The sequence below is a fragment of the Corvus brachyrhynchos genome, unplaced genomic scaffold, assembly GCF_000691975.1.
Source record: "Corvus brachyrhynchos isolate BGI_N302 unplaced genomic scaffold, ASM69197v1 scaffold34, whole genome shotgun sequence".
Classification (NCBI taxonomy): domain Eukaryota; kingdom Metazoa; phylum Chordata; class Aves; order Passeriformes; family Corvidae; genus Corvus; species Corvus brachyrhynchos.
The window spans coordinates 248,002-256,314 of NW_008238126.1; the positions used below are offsets into that span (position 1 = coordinate 248,002).

General features: G+C 40.8%; 1 long non-coding RNA gene across 1 annotated transcript in view; it reads right to left on the reverse strand.

The window, feature by feature from the left end:
* LOC108446541 overlaps positions 1–8,313 on the reverse strand; it is a 12,493-nt gene that overhangs the window by 1,352 nt on the left and 2,828 nt on the right. The window lies entirely within an intron of this gene.

Sequence of the window (8,313 nt, forward strand, 5' to 3'; positions counted from 1 at the left end):
TCAGAAAATAAATAAATGTCAGGATTTTCAAAATTATAGAAAAATTCATTATAAGGGATTTTCTCAGCTGGCTTCAATGATCTTTGGATCTAGCCCTTGGAGACAATACTACTAGGAAAACATGGAGTATCAAGGGAGAAGAGCACTGAATCTCATAGCCACTGTAGAGCAGAATTAGATCTTCCCACATTTCTGATAAGGTCTATACACTTGATTAGAGTAGCTTTTCAGCTCCTTTCAGTGTCTGAAACTCTTTTTCTCTAATCTCCAGTTGTGCCCATATTACAGATTAGGAGAGTGGTAGGGCAGGCTTGTGCAGGGACACAGGGAACAAAAGCAGGTACATCACTGGAGAGGAGAAGCTGAGGAGACCCTCGGTCAAGTTTTGTTCCAAATGTTTTTCTTCTCTACCACTGATTGGTAAAATCATTCACAGTATCTCCATGGGCCAGCTCACTACAGAGCTGCATGGAAATCTTCCATGGTGACACCTTTTGTACCAGGAAAAAAAAAAAGAAAAAAAAGAAATAAAAAGGAAAAAAAAAAAGACTAATTTGTTAAAAAAAAAGGGGTTTCTCCAAGCAGGACAAATAAAAAGAAGAAAACCCATTTTGAAAAAAAATTTTAGAGAAAGTCTTCAAAGGTCTTGCCTGAACTTTCTGAAAGCAAATGTTTCAGTTTTTCAGCTTGAAAAGATGGTTTACCAGGGTTTGACTTTCATTTTATAGTACATGAAAAAAAATATTTTTCAAGGTGGAGTAAGAATGAGATGTTGAGGTTTTATCAAAACGAAACTTGAGAGCAGTTCAAAAGAGGTTTTTAACAGTGTTTGGGGGGATTTGGTTTAGCATCATAGTAAATTTGGGAAAAAACATCAGTGCTTTTTTTTCATTCTGAGAAAGAAGTTTTCCAAACCCACCACTTGCCCTGTAGACCAAAAAAATCCATCTCTCACCCATCCTTAATACTCAGGAGCCTGCATCTTTTGCAATGGCAGGGCTGGAGTCATGCTGTGTGTGCTTGGTGGGAGCATAGCCAAAGAAAAGCACTGTTCTGTCAGGGGCATAGAAACTGCAGCTCGTGGGCAGGAGTGGGTGAGCCTGAGAATTACCCAGGCTTGTCTGAAAATTGGCAGCCTGGTTGGAAAGCATCCATGATCTCCAAGTGCCCAGAGTTTACAGGCCAGCCCAGGAAACAGCCTGATTTAACAACCCTGGGACACCCGGGAGGCCTTTTTTGGTGAAGTGCAAACCTTTAGTCACATGCACACGCCCCACCTCAAGCAGCAAAGCCAGTCATTCTCAAAGAATGTCTTGAAAATAATTAAATGGCTTTACATCATGTTCCAGGAGATTAAATTTTTCTGCCTTGCATTTCTTAAAGCTACCAGCTTATAAGGTAGCATGTCAAAGCAACAAAAGGTCATACGTGGCACTACTTTCTGCTTCCAACAAGGAGCAGCCTGGTACATTACAACCCCTTTTCCTTGCTAAGGAGAGGAAAGAGGAAAAAGTGCTACAGTCTTGTCTTAGGCTAAGTAGTGTCAATAGACTTTCTGCATCTACAAGTTCTCTCTAGTCATGAAATGTTCACACAAAATGGGCATTATATTTAAGCAGCAGAGCTGATGCACCCTTTTCCTGCAAAATTAGTTGTTTTGTACACATCCAACTGCTAAAACGTATATAGTGTCCCCCAGTCTCCTTAATACGAGTGAGGAGTGGTGCTTTTGGGATTGCTTTACCTCCTGTGAAGTCGTAAATCTCTTCCAAATATGAAGAATAATATGGAAATTATGTATTGAACATAAAAGTGTTTCTCCTCAGGTGGAATTTGGAGATTCCCTTCATTTCTCCAGTATTTGTAAAAACAAACAAACAAAACAAATCATTAAAAATTAGGAAAAACCTCTAAATAATACCAGTGTAGTATCACTGGCTGAGCTTGGAGGGCTGTTTTGCTTTCCTTTTCTTTCTTTCTTTTCAGTTTCATGAGACTTAAATACCCATATTTTAAGACTATCTGTGGTAAAGAAAAAATAAAGTGTCATCAGCAACAGGCAGAAGCAGCCCTTGGAATAACACACCGCGAACAAACGCCTCGACCTCACAGCGAGACCTTTCTGTTACACCACCTTTGCAAACTCCTTTTTCACAATGCTTTTCAAATCAGCTTAATTGTGATTCTTAGGGGAATCTCAGCTTCCTTTTCATATCAGGGCAATGAAAAGTTTAGGTGCTATTTTTGACCACTATTCTACATCGCAACCCCGTGTTTTGTTCCAGTTCCTGGCACCCAAAAGCACAGTACAGATATGGCTCTAATAACTTCTCCTGGACAAGTTGCTGGTTTCCTCACATGGAGAAAGGGCATAGAGAAGACTGGAGAGCTCAGGATAAATGAAAAAGCTTCTCAAAATTTTTGTCTCTCCTCTCAGGTTTGACAAAAACATTATGGAGGAGGAAATAGGGAAAAGTGAAAATGACAGTCTATGGGCTTTGTGACAGAATATGAAAGATGGGAAAGGAAAAAGAGGCAAAAGAAAGGGAAGAAATAATATAAAAATGAATGAAAGAGAGGAAATGACCATGGTATGGAAAGAAAGTGAGAGACAAAGTGGCTGAGAAAAGAGGGAGAAGAAAATTTAAAGGAAACATGTGAGGCAGCAAAATAGTAGCTGTACATGTCTCTAGTGGAAAATAATTATGGGGCACGTATAAGCAAATATGACATTAAAAATTACACAATAGCAGATAAGTAAAGGCTATGGGTAGGTCTGGATAGTTCTCCTCCAAATAAGGCAGCTGAAAGTCAGCATTCCCTTATTGCAGCTATTGTGAAGCTAAAGTTCACTTGTACTGAAATGTTTCCTTACTTTGTATCATAGCCTGATAAGTGATTTGTTCCACTGGGAGAAAATGTTTTATCACCATGGCCCATGTGTGTTTTGTTGGCACAGAATCTGAAGTGCAATTATTCAATATAATTTTTCAGCTGGTGGGTATTTGTTTTAATTTTTAACAAAGGCGGGGTAAAACAAGTGTTTTTCCAAAATTCTGGTTTGCACTTTCTGGTCTCTTCTTTTGCTACTTTTCCTCTCTGTCTACAGCCAGATCCACTCCCTAAAGCACCGAGGCACTGCAGCCCTTAAAGCAAAGACCCTTTGAGTGTTTTTAACACGCTCACCCACAGACACTCACACCACTTGTTGCAGTGGCTGTTCCCACTGTCCCTGTGCTGATGGGCTCGAGGAGGCCAAGCACTGTCACTTCTGATTTCATCAAGGGGCACTGCAGGGACTAGACACATAGTAAACCAAGTGCCAAAGCTGCACAAGGCCTACTGCTTCTCCCAACACAACCACTGCTGGGTGACAGCTTTTGCAACACTCTCAGACTTGTTAAATTCCTCCTCTCCTTGATTTCATATGCTGAACAGTAGCCAAAGCCATAATCTGTGATCTTTATACCTCCCAAGAATCTTCAAGCCATACAGTTTAATAAACAGGTGCCCTCTTACAATTAATTTCGACATGGAAATGAGAAAGACCTTTTCCTAAATGTGCCATGTAAACATCACATTTCTTTCAAGATGTTTTTTTTTTCCTCTCAGGTCTATTTACACAATAACCTTTATTTTGCTGGACTTCTTTCTCTTCAGTTCTTGAATTATACAGGCTTTACATTAAAAGAAAAGTTATCCCTTTCCTTTGCCTGTGCAGACATGTGAACCTCTGTCTAAACTGAAGAAGATCACAACTTTCTACCATAAAGCATCTGATGTTTTATGGTAATGGTACCTTTGACCATTTTAACCAATAATCTCTGAAATGTACATAGAAATTAGGCAAAGTTGGGCAATATGTAAACATTATCTGCCAAGAGAGGCTGTTATACTGTACAACTGCTATAAATCACAGGCTTTGTAAAAGCTGATGCTGGACTAAGTATGCTACCTTCAATAATGAAACAATTTTCTTTCTTTGATGATGGGTGACCATGCCCAAGCCACTGACCACATGTCATGAGATATGTCCCATGGGATTTCCTTGGAGATAAGTGGAAGATCAACACACTGGAGTGCTGCTTGACTGCAAGTCTATTAAAAATCAGCCAGAGACTTAAAGTAAGGAGAAAGCAATCATACAGCGAAAAAAAAAGTGACCCTACATAGAAACCAGAACCCAAAACTTTTTTTGGTTAGAGAGCTGACTGACAAGTCCAGCCGTCATTTCCCAACAAGGAAATGAACTTGTTGATTGTTCCCACTGGTCCAGGAAGAAAAACAAAGCAGGATAAATAAACAGGGTTGCCCCAAATAAATATTTGTCTCTAAGTATCAATGTCAAAACAGCATCCTCCTGGAAACAAACTGGCGTGATCCTAAATGTTGTCTCTTTTACTGGGATGAGGAAAAAACTGCATGCAGCCACTGGAGAGCTCATGGACTTAAGGATACAGAACTGGGGAGCTAAGATATTGCAGGGAAGACCTATCTCTCCTTCATCTGCAAAAATCCTCAGGTCTAAGGAAGAAAGTACCAATAAGTGAGAGAAGTAGCATAAAATCTCTCACTTCTCAAGGTGACCTGTCTTCCCCTCTCTCTGAGCCAGTGCTGTTGCCTTATCGAGCTGGCTGAAAACCAAAGGGAATTTCACCACTTGAAACTGTTCACATTTAGAAAAAAAGACTTTCAGAATTCCTACAAAGCAGAAATTTAATGACTCCCGCAAGTGTGGAAAATACTTAGTGGGGTATTCTGAGACTTCACTTAAAATATTGTATCTTAATGCGTGGGGTTTCATCTGTGGATTGGTTAAAGGCCTGGCAACAGGAGTACTGGGCATGACCATGGACCACTAACAATTCCTCTGAAACACTGTCCCTTACAGCCCAAACTGTTCTGTGGTATTTCAGTGGCAGCCCGTTACAATGATCTCTGGAGAGTGATAAGGATCAAAGTGATCACAGAATCATTAGGTTGGAAAAGACCTCTGGGATCATCAAGTCCAACCTTTGACTGATCGCCACTGTGCCACCCAGACCATGGCTCTGAGTGCCATGTCCAGGGACAGTGTCTGCACCACCTCCCTGGGCAGCCCATTCCAATGTTTAATCATCCTTTCTGTGAAAAAATTCCTCCTAATGTTCAACCTAAATCTCCCCTAGCACAGCTTAAGACTATGTCCTCTTGTCCTGACACTTGTCACCTGGGAGAAGAGACCAACCCCCACCTGGCCACAACCTCCTTTCAGGGAGCTGTAGAGAGTGACAAGGTCTCTCCTGAGCCTCCTTTTCTCCAGGCTAAACACCACCAGCTCCCTCAGAACTTGTGTTCCAGACCCTTCACCAGCTTCACTGCCCTTCTGTGGACTTGCTCCAGCATCAAAATGTCCTTCTTGAAGTGGGAGGCCCAGAACTGGATGCAAGACACAAGATCTTCAATGTTTGAGGGGCAGCCAGCAGGCACAACAGGGTGGTGGCACTGCCCCATTCATGGGTCCGACCTTCTGAGCTCCTTACATCTGGGGAGCGCTGTGAAGTCAGTGCTGCTCAGTGTACAAATTGTAGCTCCAGTTTGCACAGACATGGAGAAGACACAGGAACACAGATTAGCTTCAGTTCTTATAAAAGCTTGGGATTCGGCACATCTTTCTATCAGCTTGCTGCACACTTGCATAATAATCCTCTTTATTTAATTTGTTACATTGCAGAGGTATGGAATGGGAAAAGACCTCTTGAATCACCATTCGGGTCCCCCTTCTCAGGTGACTCCACAGGTGACTACATCCCAGAATTATCTTCAAAAATCTGCTCAAACTCCACCTTAAAAATATTTTGAGGTTTTTTTAACATCATGGCTTAACACAAATATTGAAACTTGAGATCCTGATAGCATTCTGACTGCAAGCTTTGAACTAACCTTTGAAAGCCCTACAAGCAGGTTATTTTGTGCTGTTAGATGACTTCTTATTCTGCAATGACATTTGCCTTTCCTCTGAGTGTGCCACGCTGTGATTAAGAAGTGAGTTGTTTATCTCGTGCTCACAATCACTTGTAAGGACCTCAAATACCCTTTACACATCACCAGCCACCCCTCCTATGCTCTGTTACTTTGCCCTTTAGCTTTATGACCAGTTTAACGTTCTTAAGCCAGATCTGAATGCATGGGACAGCACAGTGCTTGTTCCAGACACACGGAGAGAATGCTGAGGTAGGATTTTATACACATCTCTGAAATCCCATGGTGCATTCTGTTATGATCCCTCCACCCAGAAGTTTTATGGAACAGTCAAGTTTCAAGGCCAGGAGTTACAAACACGATCATCTGCAGTTTTTCACCCACTCAATCCCTTAATACCTCTAAGGGAATTGCTCTTCCCTCTTATGTGAATGAACTTTCCTGAGCCAAGTGACTTCTGTTTAAAGTAAAATCTGTTCCTCAAGAAAAAAAAAATCCAGCCTTGCTTACGTCAGCTTTCACTATCAAATACCTTCTCTTAACATAAGAGTTCATAAACTATGAGCAAGCCATCTGCTGACTTCATCAGTAAGTTAAACACATAGAGTTTCAACTCTGTGAAGCAAATTTTTCCACATATCCAAGGCTTTTTGAACTCTCTTTGGTTGGTCACATTCATTTTGAAGAAAATGCCAAAGCAGACACAGCACAGCAGAGGAGGTCTTGGAGTCTGGCTTAGTCCAGACATCCAAAATAGGGATGTCTATTCCTGAGGCTCTCCCAAAAGGCCACACTTCTTCTCTGGAAATCTGTAGCACAACTTCCCTGTGCTGCCCACAAGGAGCTGCTTTTTAGGGCCTGGGAAATGGGAACCATTTCTTTGAACCCCCATGAGGAATCCAGGTAAAAGTTGCGGGTCACTGATTCTCTCTGGGGATGGGAACAAGGGAGAGAACCTGCTTTTGATGACACTTCTTTCTCACCAGCTCTGATGCAGTTACCTGTTTAGGAGATAGGTTTTTGTATCTACATTGTCACAGCACTAAAGAGATGCAGAGTCGTGGTCAGAGCCCCACTGTGCTGGACATTTCTGATCCAAGACCTAAAGCTGCTCCCTGCTCTGGGAACAGCAAAATCTATCTTTTTTTTGCTGCAGACTCAGAGTGCTCATAGGGCTTTTGTTTACTGTTTGTCTCACTATGGTTTAAAGTAAAAAATATAATAATGATCAGCCTGGTTCTTCTGTATTTTTTCAATCATTGCCTTATTTTCTTTCTTCCAACTCTCCAGCAGTGTTTCCAGTGGTTCAAAGGGCTTGAAAGCTAGGACATCAGAAAACAGATTGTCAAGTCCAGCAGACAAATATGTAGTACAAAATAATAATAATTTTCTCTTTTTTAAAAATTTCTGAATCTTTAAATTCCTGACCTGCAACAAAAAGATGTATAAAATTATTGACATTTTAAAGGAAACAGGGAGGATCATGAGATTTCTACATTAATGATTTATCACTTCATTAGAGTTTACTTTCCTGTCTAATTCTCAGTGACAGCTCTGCTCGTTGTGCCTGGCTAGTAAAGGTGTTCAGTAAAGAAACTGGGGCTAAACTCAGTAGGAAGCAATTGAGGAACACTTTTACCACAGAGCAGCCTTATGAAAGCAGAGATTGTATTCCTTGCTGTCACTGTGGAAAATAGTGCTGGGATGTGGATGAGGAAAAATTAATTTATACATGCTGTTACTCTTCATTTTATTCTCTGAATAATAACTGATATGAATTCAAGCCAAGTCATTCAACTCTGGATTTGCTTAGAAAAAAGACAAGGAGTGAAAGAAATGGCATCTGATCCAAGGTTTGACTTGCATCTCATAAAGAGATGGGGAAGATGTAACTGAACTTAATTCCTATTTAATGTTGTGGATTTTGCCTCAATTCTTCTCTAGAAATAAAAATTTAGTGTATCCTTATTTAGTAAAGAAAGGCGGTGATGAAAATGATGAAGCAAAAGGTAGTGGGAAGGTTCTGGATCCTGATAGTCCCTCTGCTTTATCTGCTCTCATCACTATCATTTTTATGGGCACTGGGCTGGACTGAGATGTGGCTGCTGTTTGCACAGCAGATGGATGATGCTGTTACCAAAGCATTCAGGAGGAATTGGTTTTGTTTCAGGCTTTGACACAGACTTTCTCCATAGTGTTGAACAAATTACCTAAGCAAAGAAAAGGCATAGTGAGGCAAATGCATTCAGGCCAGTGCTTAAACAGTGGAGTTCATAGCATTTCAGCTTTAGAAACAGTATGGTTTTTAAAAACTATATAATTTTTAAAAGAAACATAACATCAAGATTTACC